The sequence below is a fragment of the Urocitellus parryii genome, chromosome 8 (genome assembly GCF_045843805.1).
Source record: "Urocitellus parryii isolate mUroPar1 chromosome 8, mUroPar1.hap1, whole genome shotgun sequence".
Classification (NCBI taxonomy): domain Eukaryota; kingdom Metazoa; phylum Chordata; class Mammalia; order Rodentia; family Sciuridae; genus Urocitellus; species Urocitellus parryii.
Window position 1 is genome coordinate 50,099,088 of NC_135538.1, and position 24,154 is coordinate 50,123,241.

Below are 24,154 nucleotides of genomic sequence, written 5' to 3' on the forward strand. Positions count from 1 at the left end.
AAAACCTATGGAAGGGTTTGAGATTTCTCTTGTCTTAATCCACAGCCTAACTTAAATTTGGCTGTTTTTCAGAACGCACAATCCAAACTGTTAAAAAATTAGCCTCAAAAAAATTAAGATATTTTATTAGGTTGTTTACACGTATTTAGAAAATTGCCTTGCAGAATTTGGTAAGGATTTTTCAGGTCTGACAAAAAAAAAAAAAAAAAAAAGAAATTAGAATGATTTTACCAAGAAAAAGCAAACAAAATGTGCCTCAGGTAAAAGACTTTAGTGTTTTGTGAAATTCTGTTGTTCTCCTCTGTCATGTTTAAAGAATAAAATCCGAGATAAATCTCGCCTCACAGAAACTTTGAGATCAATGGTTAAATTTCCCCACTTAGATGTTTATGTTAAAATGGAAAAACACTAGACAGTAGTTTTAGGAAATTACCTTTCCTCCTTGGTGGGCCTTCCATGGCTGTTGACAGCAACAATCTGGCAACAGTGTTTGAATCAGCTTCTGCTACATGACAGTTACAAAACCACCCAAACCCTCTGTACATCCGTTTCCTCGTCAATAAAAAGGAAAGTAATATATAGTCTTTCGTCCATATGCTTGAGGGTTCTAAAATCTTCTCCCCTATCAAAATTCTCAGATACTCAAGTCCTGTTTATGAAAAATTGGCATAGTATTTGCATATAAACTATGTACATCCACCTATCTAATTCAAATCATCTCTAAATAATTGAAACCACCTAATGCAATGCAAATGCTATGTAAACTAGTTGTTATATTGTATTGTTTAGGGAATAATGGCAAGAAAAAAATCTCTCTACATGTTCAATACAGAATCAATAATTTTTCTGAATAGTTTCAATACACAGTTGGTTGGATCCAGGGATGCAGAACCCACAGGAATGGAAAGCCAACTTTGGTATTTGCCTCATCATTCAGAAAAGCAAAATCTTTAACATATGTCAATCGCACAGTACCAGTTATAAACATCAGTTGTTCTACTATTTAATTGAGCCATTGTTCTAGCTAAAATAATACTTTATTCAGAAACACTGTTACCTAGGGAAATCCAGACAATTATTGGTTTTAAAATTTTACAAATGGCTGTACACACTTCTATATAAACATACAAATATGCATATGTTAAAATAAGGCAAATATAAAATATTCAGTGATTATCTATAGGTATAGTGAATATACATTTTTGATATTTTTCTACTTTCTAAACTTTACTTTTATAATAAAAAAACAGAATTTCATAAGGAAATGAATAATAAAATTCTGGCATTTGAAAACTTATCCCCACGGACGTCTTTAATCCATGCCTGTTGAACTGGCTAGATAATGATCTATCTTTGTTTTTTTCTTAATTGAGGGATAACTTTCAAAATGTGATTGATTTTCAAATTGTGTGTTTAAATTTGATTCCTTTAAGAAGAAATTTTCAACAACTTCTACAATTAAAGTCTGTTCACACAACAATTCTCAAAGTGGGTTTCTCATTTGGTGTAACTCTGTTTTGATTATTTTCTCATTTGTGTTAGTTAAAAGCATCTGAAAATGCAAATGAAACTTCTAGAGATTAGTCTCAGGCAGCCCATCCTGATACTTGATGGACAAACAGAGAACTCACTTAATTCACTTCTCATAGGAGGAAAGGTATCAAAGGAGCTAACAAGTAGTCTAAGGGAGAAGATCTGAAATTTGGTTATCTTCTGAACAACCCAGAAATCTTTTAAAAACATGGTGTTTGGGTACCCTTTTCAACCCTTTTGAATCAAAAACTCTTAAGAAGGAAGTAAGGATGAAGAGTAGACCTGTATTTTTTTAAAAAATAAAACACCTAAATGATGCTAGTAACTTCACAGCTTTGCAAACAATTGATTATTGGACAGTTTAGGACCAGGGAATTTTTAGAGAAAGACTCATTCTGAGATTTAATAATAGTATGTAGCTCTGTTTAATATCATGAATGTATGTGCTGTAACATATATATACTACATCTACAAATATTCTACATATTTGATATATTTGTGTGTTTATATTACCAGTTCTCCATCACCTTGAGTAACCCAGAATATTCAGAGTTGATTGTAGGCAAAATAATAACTGTCATTCAAAATGTTTAACTTAAGTTCATTTATTTAGTCCTATATGTATGCAGTAAGTTCTGTACGATTTCCTTTAGAAGATTTTTTGTTTGTTTTACCCTGTTGGTTTCCAATAACAGAAATGCAAAGAGATTTTCTGGAAGGACATGCTGTACTTCTGTTTCTTTGCAGTTGGGTCTGACTTAAAGTTGGCAAGTGATTGGGAATGGTTTGTAGGAAATGGAAAGTGACCTACCAGGCCTCAGATTGGTGAGAATAAATGATGCTCAATTATTTATATGTCAATTGTTTGAATAGCCTTCCAGTCCAACTATAACACAGAAGTACTATAAAAGTGTGCTTTGATCCAACTTTGTTTCAACTCTGAGAACTTTCCTTGCAGTTAAGTTATAGATACCAGCATTATTCAAAGAGTGAGCAATAAAATACTATTCCTTGCAAAGCAAACATGCCTTCTGACATGATTTTTGCACTTAAGTTATGCACATTTCGTGTGGCTTGGGAAATAAAAACAAAAATCTTCCCCTTTGGGGAAGAAAAAATATAGTGAAAATAGCATAGTTTTTACCATAAGAATGATTTGACCAAGCAGGTTACTCACTGAACTGCATCTCCTTAACACTTGGAACTTGAGTATTATCAGTACTCATGATTTAAGTGAAGGAGATTAATTTATAGTCTTCCCATTAAAAAGTTTTTCTTCATTATAATCAAATGAAGCTGTTTTGGAGAAATCAGTTATCTCCCAGAAACAAGTTCATGGTGATATTATTTCAAAGACTAAGAGTGCTCTTTAACAACAACAAAAATATTCCAAAACTTAAAAATTTTAACATTCAGTATTCATTCAGTATTTCAAGTAACTCATCAGTTATTCCAATGCCACATTCTCTAAGTTAAAATGCCAAAATTTTAAGCGGTGATCCTCAGTGTTCAGGTATGCCAGTTACAGAATCTGAGAAAAAGTACTTCCAAGATAAAAGTTGAGTTTTTAATTATTAGATAACTTATCATGACATGAAAAAGAGGCTTATCCATAGGATAATTCAGATTTGGAGAGATTACAAGTGAATAATTGAAAATCTCGAATCTGAATCAAAGATGCTCTAGGTTAAAAGGGTGCAGACTTGCTCATCCTTACTTGAGAAATTAGAGTCTGAGAATCATGAGGTAAAAGCAGCAGAACGAATCACAATTCCTTTCCACATCACTTTAACTGGGTACAAGTGACCATACAGCCTGGGAGAGATCATAAAGGAGACCCTAATGACTTCAAGAGGAAATAAGCAGATACAGGAAAAAAATGCTTTTTCCCTTGATAAAGAGTTGTTATTTTCAAAGTTCCCCAAACCAATGACCCCTTTTGTTCCAAAATATTTAGTATTCTTTTTAATACTGTGTTTTCAAAGAGTACTTTCCTGCTCAGAAAAATTCAGGGAAGAATCATATTTAATTAACCAGCTAAATGAATGAAAATTTCATTTGAAGTAAAATATTTTTGAAATATTTGGCTCAACCCCATAATGCAATGTCCAAAGTGCTTTAGATTTTTATTCCTAAGTGAGTTTTCATATTCAATTAAATTCTCTGGCTTCAAAGCTACTTAAGAAACATTTTGGGCCAAAGATATTTCAGTTACCTTGAAGTTCTCTAGGGAACACACCCTCGAAAAAAAAAAATGAGGTCATTTATTCTGGAAACTCATAAATGTCAATGCAAATATGCCCCGAAGGTTCATTTATCACATACAGGTTGAGTGAACCTATGATTGGAAGTAGAATGAATAGTAATGACTTCTGAATATGTTCCATATTTTTGCACACTCTGTAGTCTCCAGTATCAGTTTTCCTTTGCTGTTCAGAGCTGGAATTTATTAAGGTATATTCAGGATAGGACTGAGATTCATATTTGAAATATTGCTGCCAGTATTCCATGCAAAAACAAAATAAAAAGTGTTTGTTGATACTGATAATTCCCAACAATGCTGACAAGTTTCACTGTTGTGGGTTTTTTTTTTTTTAATTTGTTTTTCCCAGCTGAGAAAATATTTGCTATTGAACATCTGGCTAATGAATGTAAAGAGTCCAAAAAAGTCTTGAATATCATCTGAAGTGGACTTTTTAAGGAAGAGTAACATGGAGTATTATACTATTTGCCATTTTCTCTGAAAAAGCATTGTAACATTTCTTCAAAGTCAGAAAATCCTAAAAACGGAAGAGTGGGATAAAAAAACTTGATCAGTACCATGAGTTTATGTTCAAGTAGACATTGAAATGTGTCATCATAGGAAGTTCAATTAGAGTCATACAACCCCCTGGGTGCCACACTGACCAATCTAGAACTGAATGCACTGGTTTTGTCTTCCTTACACCTGGGCCTGGCAGTGAACTAATGAGTAAAGCTCTCAGACTTAGGATGATAATGCTCTTCCCTACCTGTGTCAGTACTTCACTTGAGGAGAAAAGGATATAAAGTTTCTCTTACTATCATTGGTCAGACATTGAAATATGGCATGGAGTTCAATGAATCTTGAGACTGAAAATATGTGTGCAGGTAGAAGTGATTTTTAATACAACTGAGCATTGGGAGACCAAGCAACCAAGTAAGACTGGATTTGTGCAAATCAATATAAATAAGCATCCACAAATTAATATCTTATTAAAGGAAGGACTCTAAAAATCCATCTCCAGCCATACCTGAACACATATTGAAGAAACACATATAAACCAAGGAAAAAGCCCACCCCTGAACAATATTGATTTTCATCTATATATTTCAGTATAGAGCCTTTGTAATAATAATAATAATGTGTTTCAGAAACAAATAGCAAAATTACTACTCACTTTGCACATCTGCACAAAAGTGAGACTCTCACATAATATAATGTGAACCTTGCCTAAGGTAAAGATCATATCCTAAGACACCACCCTCCCCTCGCTAAAACCTGGCAGTTACAAACGATATTTACTGTCTAAATTTAAATGTATCTAGTTAAAATCATGAATTTCAGATCTGAAAAAAAAATAAAATAAAAAGTTGCCTAAATAATCTAGTCAGAAATGCTGAAATGGAGATCATTAAGTACATTTTAGAAAAACCAAGGCCAAACAAGGGGGCTTAGTACTGATGTGTTTCAATATGGACATCCCAGAACCTGAAAATGGTGCGTACGGGAGTCTCCACAGATTCATGCTCCCTTTATCTCCTCCATTTTTATTTTCTCTTTTTCTTTCATCTTTATTTTTTTTCTTTATAATAGTTTGACAAGTACATTCCCTGTTACCACGACCAGGGAAAATAATTCTTCCAGAACTTTGCAGCCTATACCACTTCCATTAGAAATAAGTACTTGAATGCTTTCTCTTAAAAAAGAAGCATTTCTCAGTGGCCAGAAAGGGGGACGATTATCATTAGGAAAGACATTTTCTCATTGACTGGTAAATTATAGATCTTCTTCTACTACTTCCTTTTTTTTGGGGGGGGGGAGATTGAGTGATTTTTGTTTCTTATTTTATAAGAGCAGAAAGTAAAAGTTCTCCCATCATGTTTAGTGGTTTGGGTTTGGGCTTGGAGCATATAGACAGAAGCTACTGCCATAGAGCCAAATGCTGGTTGTCCTTTCCCTGAGGATCCTATGGGTTCCAGCAGCAGAGCCCCAGCAGGCTGATCCATTTCCTGTTTTGTTGCTAGCTTTTACTCTTAGATCCAATTTTCCCTGGTGAGTCTTGCCTGAAACTTAGCATTCCCACACAGCGTTCACATTTTCTCATTTTCAAAATGAACAAAGAATAGAATATTATTAACAGAACCAAAAGAACTGAGAAGAATGTTAGCTTCGCTCACATAACAAAACCAAAAACAAACAAACAGAGGCCCTAATCTGCAGAGAAGAGTTACTAACCCTCCTATTCCCTAGTGTCTCCTACTATTTAGAGACCTCCCTAGACCATCATAAATTAGCTTGACAAATTATTCCTCTTACCAGACTTATTCATTATCCTCATTGCTGAGAGGAATTTTAGCAAAGGAAGCTTCGTCTGCCAGTAACATGCCGAGGGCACTAACAGATCCATCTCTTTAAGGGTCTAGGAAGGTTGTTTTTATCAGAGTAGGGTATGAGGTGCACTGGGCTCTAGATTCTTCCAGAGTGCACACCCCATTTGTCACTGACAGTCTTTTTGTGACATCTCAGGCCTGTCCTTTCTTTACCATCTAGAGTCATTCTCATCTCTGCTCTTAGAGGCCTGGCTCAGCTAGAATCATCAGGGTTTTTGGGTTTTTTTGTTTTGTTTTGTTTTGTTTTGCAGATTACATACCAGTCACTCAAATATTTCATGGCTACATTTTTCTTTTATTTTGGGGAAGTCTGTCTCCCAAAGATCATAAAACAAAAGCCAACACTATTTAATGAATAAATGTGTCACCATATGCCTACATTCCCTGCAGCAGAATCATTAAGATTTATTTTCCATCCTATAAGAGATGAACAGCAGGCATATTCCATTCGCAAACACTTCAAGGGAGGCACTGCCACAGATACTGGAAAAATAAAGGGGCTGCTCTATTTCAAGCCTTGGTCTCTCCAATCCATTCTTCACACTGCAGCTACAGTTCTTTTTCAGTGTAAGTCTGAGCACATCATAGGCCCCTTCTTAAGTCTCTGAATAATATGCCACCTCTCTCATAAGCCTAAACTCTTTAGCACAGTTCATGATCTGGCTTTCAACACAGTTCATGATCTGGCTTTCATCTTCCTCAAGGTCAACTTCATCTTTCATTTTACCACTCACCTCCCTTGCAACCTGTACCCCAACACCCAGAATGCCTTTGGGCTTTGCCAAAATTATTTTCTCTTGCATCTCCTCCTGTGGGTAACTTTTATTTTTTACGTCTCATCTCATTTTCCAGTGTGTGGGGACAATCCCTCGTCATCCAAGCCTAAGCTAACTACCCATGGTGCTGGCACATGCCCTATCAAGTCACCAGTCAGTTCAATCGCAATGACTTATTTTCTTCCTTCTATTTATTTTTTTCCTCAGTAGTCAATAAGTAAACTTCTTCAGGGTAAGAAGTAAATGTAACAAGTCATTATAGTTCCAGAGTCTAATACAAAACTGGCAAAATGTGTAATTTGTTACTTATGAGCATACCACTGAGGATTGAGAGCTTCCCTTAGCACCCTGCTAGCCCCTGTAGTGATTATAACTTATTATCAAGGACCCTGAAATTTAGAGGAAATGATGAAAATTTCCTTTTAAATCATTAAGAAATGAAGTTTATGAGTATTGGCTATAAATACCACACAAGTAGAAAATCAATGAATATAGTAGTTAGTAGGGAAAGATCATTACAAAGTGCATCTTCAGGGCAGAGGGGTTGTCATGGGTGTAGGATTGGGCGTGAACTGAAAAAGCCTGAGCTACTTTAAAGAAAATAGAAATAGGGCAGAACTGAAGGGTCAAGGAAGAAAAAGTCCAGATGGAAAAGCATGGTAGGCATATGTGTTCAATAAATATTCACTAATTCATTAAATCCCCAAAGCAGAAAGGATCGGTTGTGAGAGAAATTCATTCTAAAAACACACATGGAGCATTTGTTACATGTCAGGAAATAATCTCAGCATGTGGGTATGTCAGTGAACTGAAGACCATGCACACTGCCCTCATGGAGTGTGCCCTCCAGTGGGGACATTAACACTGCAAATAACTGTATATGTTTTAATCCACAATCTTTTATTTGCCAAAAAAAAAAGCACAATCCAGAATTTTTCCTTAATCATAAGCAACTGAATTGAACTAACATGCAGCTATGGATAGCCTTCTTTCTGGTAAATGCACTTATTTCCATGTCATATTTCAGAAATACTGATGTACTTGAATACAAGACTCACTCAGATATAATATATGGTATATGCACTGCTTTCTCCCCTAAATTCTGAAAAAAAAAAAAAAAAGAAAAGAAAAGGTGAGTTCATAAATGTATCTTGTCCCAAAAGTTTTGGATGGAAATTGTGAACCTAAATTCCTTTAAAGTGTGTGGGGTTGGGGGGTGGAGGATCTGGGAAATCTGAAGGACAGAGGTGCTGGTTCAGGGCCAGTGTAGCATCAAAGAGGAGAGTCAGGTGCCCTCACTGGAAAGATAGGATTTAAGCATTTTTACCCAGAAAAAATGAAGAAATGAACCAAGCAGAGAGCCCAAGCAGGCATTAGGAACAGGAGGGCAAAGGCCCTGGAAGAAGCAAAGACATGAGCAAGGAGAAGAAGAGAGAGGGCAGAGTGGCCACTTCAGAATTTTAAGTAGAGGACTGACATGATCTGATTTGCAGTTTAAAAGCATTATTCCAACTGCTGTGCTGAAAATGAACTATAGAAAAGAAGAAGAAGAATCATGGAGGCCTATTAAGAGGATTTCTCAATAATCCATATGAGATGATGGTGTCCCAGGCCAGTGTGATGGGAAATGGTGAGAAAAGATTCATGACAGCTTTTGAAGATAACAACAATAGAATTGCTTAACAAGTTGGAGGCAAGAATGAGAGAAGAGTCACAGGTGACTCCAAGATTGGGGCCTGAACCATCGGAAGGTTGGAAATGCTGTCACCTGAAATCAGGGGAACTGAAGGTGTGGCGGGTTTGGAGGGGAAACGGTTTTGCTTGTATGAAGTTTGAGATATCTATTCGACTTCCAGGAGGCAAAGTAAGGTTATTCTGGAGTTCAAAAGACAAATTGAGCCTGGGTATAAATTTTGTTATTATTGGCAAAGTGTTACCACTTAAAGTCATGTGATTGGATTATAACAATGAGGAAGTAGATTTGAATAGAAAAGATAACCAAGGACAGGATCCTGAGAAAAACAAAGATAAGCACGGGGAAAAAAAAATATTGAGGTAGGTACACGTGTATATCCCTAGACTTAAGTATCCACCCCTATTATAAGTCCTCCAAAATAGTATGAAGCTCAAGATAGAATGAATGAGTTCAATGATCCCTACACATGGTTTGAGAGATGCAAATAAAAATATGTATTTTCTGGTCCATCCCAGTATTGGCTGTCAATGGAAACAATAATGTATTAAAGTAATGCAGTTCTTCAATGCCCACGGTATTCCTGGCAGGATTCAAATCAACATTAAAAGCAATCCATTCAGACCTAATTTTTATTCCCACAGAGCTGGAAGCAATATAATAAATACTTTCCTTCTCTATAATAATAAGCATCAATTACGGTAACAATGGTGTTTGCTGCTGTGGTTAGGCAGCCTTTAAAAAGTGCCAGGCTGTGTTACTCACTTTATCTCATTAACTCTCATTGAAAGTCTATGAAATATTTAACACTATTAACAAATTTGTTAAGAATACCACATAAGGTTATATAGCTGTGAGCAACAGACTCTGGATTTGAACTCCTGCCTCTTGACTCCTGACTCCACTCACCTTCTCATCATTCTAAACTCACCTTAGGACAGTCACTTCTTGTGAGCAGATTGCTATAATAAATTCTAAATATGAATTTGTTTTTCTAAAATGATGAAATATTTAAACACACAAGTAACAGAGGACCTGAGATTGGTGTCAGAGAACACAGATTCAAGTGTATACTCTTCCCCTTTTTTCTGGCTGTATGTACCTCAACAAACAATTTAACAATTCTGAACTCAATTCCTCCTATACAAACTAGAATGACAATGGCACTTATTTCAACCTAGATCTAAGGGATCAGATTTATCATATACAGGAACATCACACTATAAATTGAAAAGCACAGATCTCAGTTATCTTCTGGTTCCTACATATGGAAGAAACTCTCTGGGAAGAAGACATCTTTTGTTGCAACGACACTGGGCCATTCCACAAACTGACAAGGTGCCATGCCCAGTTCTGGACTGGGAAAGCCTCTTCCATCTCCTCTTTTACTTTTTCACAATATATTCTCATTATTCATTATATTTCTGATCTGCAATTTCACCCAAAGGCCAATTTCCCCATATGCCTACTTACTCCTTCATCCTGTAAGGGACTCAGAAGATGGCCTCCATGATGTCTCAGAGCTGGAACCTATGGAAGCTTCCTGTGTTAGGGCACTTGGCTGGATTCTGTGTCTGCAAATCTTCCAGGGCAGAAGAAGAACAATCACTTTTGAAACAGTGAACCTGACAGTACTTCTTGACATATTAGTAATCTTTATAAAGCCAAATTTGTGCATGAAGGAATTTCCTCTTCCTTAATAATTACATCCAAAGTCACTTCCCTATTTGTGCTAGTTACAAGGTTACTCAGGAAGTTTTATGCTTTTGCTTCAAGGTGTGAGCTGAGAGTAATAATGTCTTCCCTTTGAGGGTCAAGCTGTTTAATAAGAAGCCATAAGAAGCCACTCTTCTAGGCAAAAAATGATGCAACTGACAGACTGATAGCCAGTGACACACTCTTACCCTCCACATGAATAAAAGCTCATTGGGTTTTGTTTTTTTTTTTTACAAGATTAGTAGGGGTAAAATCTCCTGAGGCCAGTGTGCGAAGCAGCCAATGGACACTTTACTATCAAATTCATGAGCCCTGCAACCTGTGTAAATCATGTTCCTTGCTCTCAATCTTACACTATGGCTTTGAATTCTGCATTATTTTCCTATGTGAAATTCTACTAGGAAAATTGTCGGACGAAAAGTGAAGGATACAGGATCACAGCTCCTGAAGCCACCTTTTGGTATTTTCCAAGGCTGTGTTCCACATGAGATAAAAGCATCACCTTGGCCATGAGCATCTGTTCCAGGTCTCACTGATACTACTTACCACAGTTGCACTTCTGAGAAACAGTCCACAGAAATAGGAGGAATAACACAGGAAAGAAACAGGTCTTTTTCCTGTCTAAAATTGGTTGGAAAAAAGTAAAACTAGAATAGAGCTCTGTTTTCTGCTGGTGGTACTTTAAAGCAAGCTAATGTGCTGAGGGGCTCTTCTTTCAAAAGGGCTCCTCAATATTAGGTTTGAGGAAAAAAAACAAATGATCCAATTATCTCAATCAAAGCTTTAAGACACCATCTGGCTCAGTTGGTGGTAAGACACTAAAGAATCCTACAAAAAAAGGCTGTGTGTGATAAAATACAGTCCTATGAAAAGGAAAGAGGACTTCTAAAAAAAGTTATCAAAGGTCCATTTCTCTATAAAAATTAAAGGAATCAAATCATAAATAATCTTTTAAAAGTTTCTTAGAAAACCAATTGCCAACCTCAGTACTAGCCACCAAACATGTCCTTCTTCAAGTATAAATTCAAAGTGTTTTTAATTATCCAATAACAACATTTACACAAATACATATAACTAAGTGTAGCAAAGGTATTATTTTAATACAATAATTGGGGTTTATAATACCCACTTAGGCCCTTCTTATCTTCATTGACACATACAGACTTGGATCTCCAAGAGACTGAAAATGCTCTCCAACTCCCTACAACCAACCACCTTTTAGCCCAATTTACATTTATAAATTACAGACCTGTATATAGAGGTCTAATTATCTAGCAAAAGAGACTCAAGAGCCCTCTTCAATTCTGCTCCTTGTTTTTTTTCACTTTTTCAAACAGTCTTATTGAGACATTGTTGACATATAAAGAACTTGACATAAAGTATACAATTTGGCAAATTTTCAAAATATGCAAACACTAATAAAACCACCAAAGTCTGGATAATGAAAATTTTGATCACCCTCAAAAATTACCTTGTGCTTCAATCCCTCCCTTCCTCCTTACTCTCCCCCCTCTATCCTTAACAACCACTGATCTGTCTTCTGCCACAACAGATTAGCTTGTAATTTCTAGAAATTTATATAAATGGAATCATACTGTTTGTAATATAATTTTTTCTGGCTTTTTTCACACAGCAAAATTCTTCCCCACTGTGTTGCATAATTCATTTCTATTCATTGCCTAATAGGGATATACCACAATTAGTTTATATATTTACCTATTCTGGACATTTGGGATTTTTCTGGTTTTGACTATTCTAAATAAAACTGACATAAATACCTGGGATCAAATTTTGGTTTGAACATGTGCTTGCATTTCTTTGGGCAACTATCTGAGATGTCTGAGAAATATGATAGTCATATGATTAGGAGACAGCCAAGCCATTTATCAAAGTGATGTGCCATTCCATATTCCCACCAGGAGTATAGGAGAGTTCCAGATGTTCCACATTCCTATCAACACTTTGTATCTCAGTGTATTTAATTGTAGCTATTCTAATCAGTGTGTCCTTGTGTCTTGTTAAGCCAAAGTGTGAATATAAATTCCACCAGACCTGCATTTTTGTGATCATGGAATTGGGAAACATCTATGTAGGGATTTTGAACATGAATCTCACTCCCACCTGTACCTTGTGTATTCAGGTCTTCTGCTGCAAGTCCTCCTGCAGGCTTCTTTCACTTCTCACACCACACTTACTCCATCTCTCAGCTACTACTCCTTTTACTCCACTGTTTTCCTGTCTCCAGACGGGAAAAATGCTATGCTTATCATCCTGCTCTTTATCTTGAACACATTTCCATATCAGCACTTAGAGATTCACCCAACATTTTTTAAGAGTTGCATCATATTTCACTTTACTGGGGTCCTTTAATGGATTTAATCATTCTGTCAATGGGCCTTTCAATTGCTTTAATATTTTTGTTATTACACAAATATGTTCATGTAATGGTAATCACATGGACATGTATAATTACAAGAATATGTATGTAAATCCCCATTAGGAAAACATTTCACGAGTATTTCTGGTGCTGTCCCAGTCTCTTATTTCATGCATATTCCCCCATATAAAGAAGTACCAATTAAATCCTCAGGTTCAATGGCTAATGTGCTACTTAGAGCAGAGAAAAAGCAACCAGCCAAAGGGAAGTGAGTGCTCTTTATGAATTCCTCCTGCCCTTGCACTGCTTCCTGGAGAAGCAGTATGGTGTGGTAGGAAAGGCATGGAATCAGATCTGGATTTCAAATTCAGCTCAGCCTCTAATTTTCATTGTGCGTTTCAGCAAAACAATGTAAATATGTTGAGCTTTGTCGTCCACATTGTCTAATGAGATGACTGGAACAATACCCAGATAAAGCACATCCGGCATTGCTCAGGTACAGAACAAGGACATTAGTTTCAGCACTGGGACAAATACTGGAAACACCCACAGAGCCAGGCATTTGCCCTTTGGTTGCCAGATCTGGGGAAGTTGGAGGATATCCTGAAAAGTTCTTCAGACACTGGATGCTCAGGGCACAAAGCGGCAATTATTTCCAACTGGTACAGAATGACACTTCAACCATTGTTACAGTCTGACCTTGTCCACCTATAAAAGAACATCAGTGTGAAGGACTCTACCTGAAACTTGGTACAAGCTGAATTTCTTTTTATATTTCTTTTTTTAGTTATTCAGTGTCAAGACACAAGATGCGGGTTTGTCAGATCCATAATATAAAAATGCCTTCATGGAAAGAATTTAATGTCTTTTCTGATGAAAATGTAACTATCAGTTGCCCATTTTTATTAAAACCCAATCTATTGTCCATTGGAATGGGTAATACTAAAGGAATCATATTTGAGCCATTATCTTTCTCTATGCCTATCATCAGCACTACTAACTAATAATTACATTAGGGCCTTATTCTAAGGATAGTGACAGGGAAAACGTAGTGCAAGCAGACCCGGCATTGTGATGCCTGCCTGTAGTCCCAGCTACTCAAGAGGCTGAAGCAGAAGGATCACAGGTTCAAGGACTGCCTGGGCAACTGAGCAAGACCCTGTCTAACAATAAATAAATATAATAATAATAATAATAATAATAATAATAATAATAATGCAAGTGTTTTATACTTTCAGCCGTCAGCTGGGAAAGAAGGCTTTGTGTGAGTAGAAAACAGAGTCTTCAACAATCTCAATATATGAAAAAAGACCTTGGATGGGTTCAGTAAAAATGAAGGCTGTATCTCTACAGCTCCCAATCCTGGATCTGGCAGAAGAGATACTCAGAGAAAAGGCTTGTTGAATGGAAATGAACCTAATGAATCCTGGCAGAACAAAGAGCTTAACTGGAATGCTACCTTCTACTACTTCATTTTCTCTGTTATATAGAGGGCCAAGAAAATTGGATGTGAGACAGGAAAGAGTGTAATGAAGAGCCCAGGAATGAACTCAATAAAATCACCATAATGTACAAGTGCCATGTACATTGCCACCTCAGAAGGAGATGTCCATGTTAAAATCCACTGGTACCAACAAACCTGTGTTCACACTTGCTCTTTTTCATTGTCTATGTCTTCAAAAATTCAAAGCAGAGAACACACTCCATAGTCCCACAAGTGACCCTGAAACTCACAGGGTAAGTTTACTTCCTTTAAAGTTAGGAGCACAGGGACACAGTCACCCGCAAGTAAGTGTAGAAACAAACCCAGTGGCTTTCACCATGTAATCTCCGGCAATGCTTGTATGTCCATCACTTTATCCTTGTGAGTTGTCTTGCTCTCATCCCCAGTAGCTCATAGACAGCTTCTAATAGCACTTGTTCTTTAATTAGGCATATTTCTTACTTCAGGCTAATGTTGGCTTCCCATTGTTGCAGCTAATAGGTTTTTAATATTTTAACTTCTCAGGTTTGTTGTTCTTGGCCTTGATCCACTAAAATTAATCTTTCCTTGTGATGTGTTTGCTGTTGTAGGGAAGGCTGAGGCAAGATCCAGGTCACCACAGAGAGTCGAGCCAGCCCCTGGATGTGGCCTCTGGCCAGAGGAGTCCAGGTGTTTTGAATTAGAGGCAGAATGAACTGTGCTCCTGGCATAGGATTCTCAGATCAAAATGAACTATGGGCGAATGAAGTGAGAAGTGACTGCGTCCAGCAAGGTTAAGTGACCAATTTCTGCCTCTGAAACCACTGTGCCTGGTGAAAGAGCCCCTCAGTGTCACATATCGTAATAATCTAGTGCTTTTCTACTTGCTTTGAGAGCGATTCTCCAGGTCTCCTTTTCTCAGCCCTTTAACTCAGATGACCTACAGAAGGAGACTATAGTAGGAAGTTGGCTACTTTCTAGATATGCCAAAATCCAGAGAAGGATATTGGTTTCCAGGCTCTTAGGAGATTCTGAATGTGTATTTAAATGGTCTTTAATGATAAGAATACATTGGGTATGAGCACATGCTTTGTCTCAAGGGTATTTTTACAACTACTTTATAGCTAAAGGAACTGAGACTCAAGAGATTAAGTGATGTCCCCAAAGACAATACATTTAACTATTAGCCAGGCCCAGGAAAAAAAAAAAAAACAAACAGATTTCCCAGCTGCATGATAATATTGTCTCCTTTTCTTTCTCTTTCCATCACTGTTTTAAAAACCCTTCCAATTTTTCTATCCTTTTACTCTAAAATAGCAATATGAAAATTGTACATTTCAAATCACCCTTATTTCTTTTTTAGTATGAGCTTTTGTAAAAAAGCCATTGTTCCACATGGCATATAAGCCATTATATAAGAAACTGGCATGCCAGTGGTGAATATTACCCACACCAAAATGAGGCATTGAAGTGCCTTTAACTCAGCTCACACACTTTTGAAAGTTACCTACTATGTGACAAACTTACACTAACTCACTCTTCCCACACTCCTATAGAGGAGCTCCTGTTATTGTTCTGATTTTACGTTACCCTGCTGGTAAGTAATAGATCTTGGATTTGAACCCAGGCAAGCTAATGCCCAAGTTTGCACTTTAGGTACTCTTTGTTATGCAGATTCTAAATGTTTAGTAAACTAAAATAAGCATCAATCTCCTCTGCCGAGAGAAACACATTTTTTTTTCATTTTCAACTGCACAAAAACGTACCAAAATAAAATCACAAAACATAAAGTATGATGTATGAAATTTATGCTGAATCCTTCTAAAATTTTGTCTACAATTTCCCTCTCCAAAGCACTTGAAATGGATATATAAATTTATACTAGGTTTTTAACCATGACTACAGTCCCCTGTAGCTGAAACCATTGAACACATGGGACTGAATTCCTGGCCTGAGACAGAAGGGATTACAGGAATTTCAACAGTTCCACTTCATCAGTGCCTCGGGGATGATGCAATGGTTACTTTGAATTTGTCAACTTGATTGGATTGAGGGATGCCACGGATTAAGAGGATTATGGGTGTGTTAATGAGCTCCTTATCTAGGAATGATTGGCATGTGGGAATAGCCAACTGGAATTGGACCATCCTGTCTAATAGGATGATAGCATGGATGGGATAAAAATTGGAAGAACAAGGAAGTAGCAGCAGATGCAAGCTTGATTCTTCTTGAAGAGGTTCTTGATTGCTGCTTTGACTGTCTGAAGGTATTGGACTCTTGCTTCTTCACTCTTCCAAAGTGGATTCTCAAGAAGCCTTTGGTCTCAGATTAGGGAGGTGGATTCTCAAGAAGCCTTTGATCTCAGATTAGGGTAGCACCATTGGATGATCCCTCTTGTTCTGGGGCTTCAGCCTCCTGTACTACACAGCTACTGGTTCTTCCAGCTCTCCAGCCTGCAGACAGCCATTGTGGACTATTCCAGCTTCTGGTCACTAAGTCAACGTCATAAGTCCCCCTTTTATAATTATACTTTCTGTTGATTCTATTCCTCTTTAGAACCCTAATACAGATATTTTCAAAGTCAATATCATCCTTTATCAACCTGATTCTCAGTCTCTCTGATGAATAACATATAAAATCTGACATTAAGGTCCTTGAAATTGGGTTGAACTATTGGATTTCACACTAAGAAGTGCATTTTTGCTTTATCCTATCACTGTTCATTTTAGCCAATTAAGAAGAATAAATTGTGAATTACAAACTTTGGAAATTTAATCAAATATTTTAAAAATATGTCATTCCATTCAGAAGATACATGATTTAGTTAGGGAATTTTTTTAACAAAACCATCTTCTATACCTTATATCACTCATTTAATTAGAATGAAACCCATGATATCTAGAAGAGCTGAATCATGATTGTGTTCTCGTACTTCTAGACAATGGTTCTTCTAGACAATGGTTCTCATACTGTTAAAGGAAAATTCCTTTGTGTCTGATGGAAACCTGTAAAAATGATATTAGTTTTCAGCTCTTCCTTGAAATGGCAACTATTTCATGTCAGTTTTACTATCAAGTTATCAGTGAAACTAAAGAGGAAAAAATTGTTCTTTCAATTTAATTCTTTCCAAAAAATGACTTTTACTTTAGGCAATTGAAAACCAATTTTAAGGTGTAAAAAATAGATCTCCTATTATTGATCAGAACCCTAACAAACTAATAACGATGACCTTCTGGAGATGGAGGTTTGTAACCCTAACCTGCATTTGAACCATGAGATGCAATAAAGAAGAATCAAATATGTAATTAAAAGAATAAAACATTCGGTTTGTCAGTTATTTGGATCTATGTTCTTTATGTCTATAGTCAATTCAACTGCTCATTGTCTGTATAAAATGTACTCATCATGATACAAACAATACTTTTTACATTATTTTCTTCTTGTATATTTTTATTAAACATATGAATGAACCCATAGGACATATTTTTATTTGTTCTTTTTAGATACACATGACAGAAGAGTATATTTTGACATATTATACATACCTGGAGTATAACTTATTCTAATTAGGATCCCATTCTTGCAGTTGTACATGATGTAAAGTTTCACTGGTTGTGTATTCAAATATAAACATAGGAAAGTTATGTCTGATTCATTCTAAAGACTTTCCTATTCCCATCTCCACCCTTCCCTTCATTCCCCTTTGTCTAATCCAATGAACTTCTATTCTACCCCAACCCCATTGTATGTTAGCATCCACATATCAGAGAGAACATTCAACCTTTGGGGTTTTTTTTTGGGGGGGGTTGGCTTATTTCACTTAACATGATAGTCTCTAGCTTCATATATTTACCAGCAAATGCCATAATTTTATTCTTCTTTATGGTTGAGTAATATTCCATTGTGATTTTATCCATTCATCTTTTCTTCATCGATTCATCTATTGATAAAATTGGAAACCAATTTTAAGGTATAAAAAATAGGGCACTGAGGTTGGTTCCATAGCTGAGCTATTGTTAATTGAGCTACTATAAACATTGATGTGGTTGTGTCACTATAGTAATGCTGATTTTAAGTCCTTTGCATATAAACTGAGGAGTGGGATAATTGATAAATTGTGGTTTCATTCCGAGTTTTTAGAGGAATCTCCATACTGTTTTCCATAGTGGTTGCATTAATTTGCAGTCCCACAATATATGAGTGAACCTCTTGCCTCACATTCAAGACAAAGAGCTTTTACAGCCAAGCATGGTGATAAGAAAAGACTTTGAAAATATAACTATACTCCTTGTCTCTAATAATTGCAGCATTGCTTGGAATAATGGAAAGAATAAGATCTTTAAACATTCTTATTGAGTTCCAGTCTACATTCTACGACATCTTAGCTGTGTGCCTTCTGACAAGGAGCCTAAACTCTCTGAGCTCAGGTTCCTGTGTTGGACGCCTTCTACTTGTCCTTCCAGATATATTTGTCCACTCCTCTCCATCCTGTCCTCTGTCACAGAAGACTGACGTTCAAGCACTATGTCTTCAGACATCCTTTCCCACTCGGTTCTATTCAGGTCCAGCTTAGGGAGCCAGCAGATTAGAAGGAGAAAAGTGAGATCAGGTATTTATTTCCAACAACGTCACCTCTGTCCAGCTCTGTCACTTGATTACAGGTCACAACCTCTATCACAGCATCCTTCTCTACAAGTTTTTCACCTAGGGCCCAGGGGTCACCCCCATGTTTCCCCTTGTCCTTTGAGCCAGGGGATGGTAAGAGTTCTACGAGGGTTAGCTCTTGAAGCTTGCACTGTCCGCTGTAGGTATCTCATCTTGAGGGCATCTTTGTGGAGTCCCTTGACTCAGCCATCCTTAATCTAATTCAAGGGTGCCATCTGCTTCCTGCTAAAATCCTGATTGAGGTAATTCCCCAGGTTAAAGGGATACAAACTCATTCACCTCATAGGGTTATCATGAAAAGGGAAAAAGTAAGCGTGGGCAGGGTCAGGTGCCTCCTTGGCATTTATATGCTTGTTCTCCTTGTATTTCTTTGTTTCAATTATAAATTTCATTACATGCAAAATGAATTTGCTATGTGCTATGGAATGGATTGTCAAATTTCCTAGGTTTAAAAATTGGTGTGATAACTCTGTGTTACAAAGACTTGAATAACAACGTGTTAGAGACCCAAGAGAAATCCTACCTTAATGTTAGTCAAGTATTTTGCTTCCTAGTCACACAACACCCTGATATATATATGTATTCTCATTCACATAGGCAATCTGAGCAGGGACATGAAAGAGAGAGAAATTGTTCTATGAAATGCATCATATTTAGATATTGGTAATATCTAATATAGACAACTAAAGTAAGAAACTTTGTTCCTTATGATCAAAAAATATCACATGGGTTTAGGATAATATTCTAGCTGTAGAATCCACACAGGCAAAGTCTTATTTTATTTCAAGTCAAGTCAAGCATATGTATATTGATTTACCATTTTATAGCAAAATAAATACATAGTTTCCTCTTTATATTCATTATTTGTTCAAAGAGTTTGCTCAGGGTTTACAAACACTGCTGCCCATTTATAATTTTTATTTACTGATACCACATATATACAAAATATTTTAGAATATGTTTAGAATTCACCTAGCATATTTGATGGATAATCACTTTTGTTACTTCATAAATCATCCAACTCTTAGAACAGCAATTATTTATCAAACATGTCTTGGTTATGTTAGTTCAAGAAACCTAATTTTTATCTTCATTTCAAATATGAGGCTGATTGTAATAACTGCTGCAAAGAATTATGTTTAAACAGGAAAGATACTTGAAGAACTCTGAATTTGTATGTATTCCCTAATCTAAGAAAGAGTATTTCAGAGGGAAATTACAAAAGGGAAAAATATCTATTCTTCTTCTAGGTCAATAAGAAAGTATGTCCTTGTTTATACTGTGCTAATACTCTGGTTTCTCTTCAGATAGTTTAAATTATTTGCCTTGTTATTATGCTAATATAATAATAGCTGAATATTCATCAAGAGTTTGTGTGCTAAGAATGATACCAAGCACTTTACATGTATTAAAATCTTCCATCTTCATAACTCTTGAAGATGGTGGACTAATGAGTAATTGCATTTGATTGCATTTAGTAAAACCTAAATAATTTGATTACTAAATAATGATGTGGGTTTTGCATGTAACAGGAGGTCCAAAAGTATGGTCCCAGGCTGTTACAGAAGCTCCATGTGCTCACAGTGGATGCAGATATGGTCCACAACCTGTTGTTTTAAGATGATCTGGAGCTTCAACCATTGTATCCATCCAGGAATAAGAGGAAAGGAAAGGAACAAAGCCAGATAGCTAAGTGTCACCCATCAAGGCCCTAATTCAAAAATTTCCACATACATCTTTGGAACAAAGACAATGACCATTCTTCAAAAGACTCTAGAAAATGTACTTCCCATTGGCAATGGCACATTGCAAGTGTTATCACATTTTTTATTCTTTTAGTAAGAAAGAGAGAATAGATGTTGGTTAGGCAATCAGCTACCTTTGATATAGGTAAGTACTATCCATTTATAGATGGCCAATTTAAGCAACTTATTTTTGGATAGACCACTACTAGTAAATAGCATTGGTAATAGTAAGTCTAGAATCCTCTTGCCCATAATTGAGCTTTTCAATTTGTTCATTTAAACAAAAAAATACAAAGCTATATATTTATCATAGAAAAAGCTAACATATTTCTCTATCCCCCCTAACAAGTGTTAAGCCTCAATCCTTTTCTCAGCTTTATATTAAACATTTTCAAATCTACAAAAATGTGTAAGAATACTTTAAGAAGCTCCCTTCTGCAATCACTCAGATTGACCAATTATTAAAATTTTATCACATATATTTCCATCTCTATTTATACACATTCATCCATACACACACACACACACACACACACACACATCTATATGAATGTATATATTTTAACCTGACACATCTAAGTGTTCCTAACAAACAAACAACATAACCCAGAGTGTCAAATACTTCAGATTGTAACTACTGAGAACAAGCGCATTATCTTGCATAACCAAATATAATTATCACTAGGAAATATAACATTAATATAATAATATTATAAAATCACATGAACCATATGCAGTTACCCCACTGTCTCAATAATGATGCAGGACTCCGTCATATATGGCACACTGCATTTTGTCTTTCAGCCTCTTTAGCATCCCTTAATCAAGAATGACCTCTTGACCTTTGTTGCCTTTCATGACACTGATATTTTTGTAGAGTCCAGGCAGGAATTTTGCAGAATGCCACCTAATTTGGATTTGTCTTAATTGTTCTCATAATCAAATGCAGATTGGGAAAGAATTTTATTCTTCTCAATACATTGCATCTATTTTCCTCCATATGTCACATCAGGGATGTTTGTGCCCTCACAGATATTTGGATCATTTGACTAAGGCCATATCTGTCAGATGTCTACAATATTATACAAATAGGCTTTCTCTTTTTTAATTAGTAAGCTTTCTGAATGTTGATGTTTTGAGACTCTTTAAAAATGCTCTTCCTTGCATTTTACTCATGACTTTAGCATATGGGATGATTCTTGCCTGAATCAAATTATTACTATAGTGGTTTTCTATATATACTATTCATTTCTTTTCACGTTTATACTTTGTAGTCTTGTAAAATTGGGCTTTTGATTTTTGAAATTTTTATTCTCATCAAATGAATCCTGTTATTTTTAATTTTGCTAAATTTGGCCAATAAAAATCGCTTTAAATTAATTCTTGTTTTGGAGAAATTTAATTCTTCTTGCTGGGATTGGTCATTTCTTTGAAGACCTCATGTTCTTTTCACTGAAATGGTATTAGAAACTAAAGTATGATCACTAGATGTGCTTATTAAGCCAAAAAATGGCCTTGCTTCTGCACCTCTTTAAAGATAGAGGTTTCATGTATTTGTTTTAATCACTGAAATCTCTAATTCCAATGCAACATTGCTGGATTCTTCTCTTAATCCTGTATTCGGTATAGAAGGGATTATATCTGAAATTTAGTTGAATTTCTTTTTATTATATTCTGTGTAGTTATATTTCCTATTTGCTACCTAATTTTTATTTGTTTATACTTGTACTGTTTTAGGGTTCTTTATAATGTTATTGATTTAAGATCATTTGTAACATAAAAATACTAAAAGTGGTTTAAAGTTGACATTGTGTAAAAGTTATGTGAAAAAGGAACGTCCAATTATTCTACCCTGTTCCATTTCATTTATTTTGCCTCTACCCTAAAGGTTATAAATTTCATTAGTTTCTGGTTTATCCTTGCTGCATCTCTTCTTAAAATATGCTTTCTTCTTTCTTACTCCCCCAAAATAGCATTTTAAATGTATTATTAGCTTTCATCTTTCTTTATTTTGATAATTATCATAACTTTTTAAAAGTAAAATATTCAAAAAACACAGCTAATAACTTGCTAATTCTTTTTTCTTTTCAATTATGCTTAATTTTATGCTTAATTAATTTTATACGTTTTCCTTAATTTCTTGTGGAATACTTTGTCACTACCCAAATTATTTCTCCTCGGTGATGTGCTTACTAAATATAACTAGGTTTAATTTGGGATTTAACTTCTTTTTAAAGCTATGTATGCCAGAATCATTGTGTTAATTTCAATATATTCCAAAAGTTTCCAAGAAAGCTCCATATCAGAAAAGACCTACCAATAGATACTATTTTTGCTTCTGATAAAGAATATAGCAAAAGAACAGTGGACAAAAATTGAATCATTTCATGAGAAACTTAAGGAAGTGACTTCATGCACTCAAAAAAGACACGTTGAATGTGAACTGTGTGTCCAGCACTGTCTTTACATTCCTAGATATGCTTTGATTAATGTAATGAATAAAGATTCTTTCATTTTGGACTTGGATCAGAAATAATTTATTTAGGACTTGCATACATATTCATAAATGAGATCATTCTACTACAAGGGTCAAAATGAAAATTACTTTCAAACCCAATTGTTAACTCAAGTAAGTGGAGCTTTCTGTGAGAGAAGGAAGAGTGAAGACTGTGGTGGACCGTAGGATTTTTTGTCATCCTGAGTTCATTTATATTTAAAAACTATGAACATCATACACACAGCTGCTTCTGCAGGCCACATCCCACCTGTGGGCCAGCAGCTTACATGCATTTTTTATGCTATTCTTGTTTCATGGATTTGTTTGAAGGGCAGCGAGTTTTCCATATTCTCTTCAAACTCTGAAACAGTCCTTGGCTTTAGTATAGAAGTCTCTTGTATATTCGTGATTAATAATGCTTTTCATGTTCTCTTTTGTTTCTGGAATTATCTCTTTCCTCTAAGATTAGCTTTTTTATTTGTTCATCTCAGAGCATCTTGTCCATGCCATTGATGTTCCTCAAATGACTGATGATATGTGGATTTGTTTATATTTAAAAATAAATGACTTGGTTAGTCAATAAATGTATTAGCACACAAAGGCTACCATAACAAAGTACTACAGATTGAGTAACTTAAGCAACAGAAATTTATTTTCTTACAATTCTGGAGGTGAATTCAACTCAAGATGTTAGCTGTGGGGTTAGTACCTTCTGCACCCTCTCTCCTTGGCTTCCCCCTTATGTCTTCATACTCTTTCCTTTAATTGTGGTTATGTCCCAAATTCCTCTTCGTATGAGTGTACCGTTCACTTTGGATCAGCTCCCACTAATGACCTCATTTTAATTACCTCTTTAAGGACCATATCTCCAAATACTGCCACCGTGTGAGATTTTAGAGGTTAGAACTTCAACATAAGCATCTGGATTGTGGGGAGCGATGATTCAATTACTGAGAGTAGAGAAGGCACAAGAGGATTCCTCGTGAGTTTCTAAGATTAATTTCAGAGGCAGGTCCCTCCTAAATCAAATGCTAACTCTGAAGCTTTGCAGAATGAGT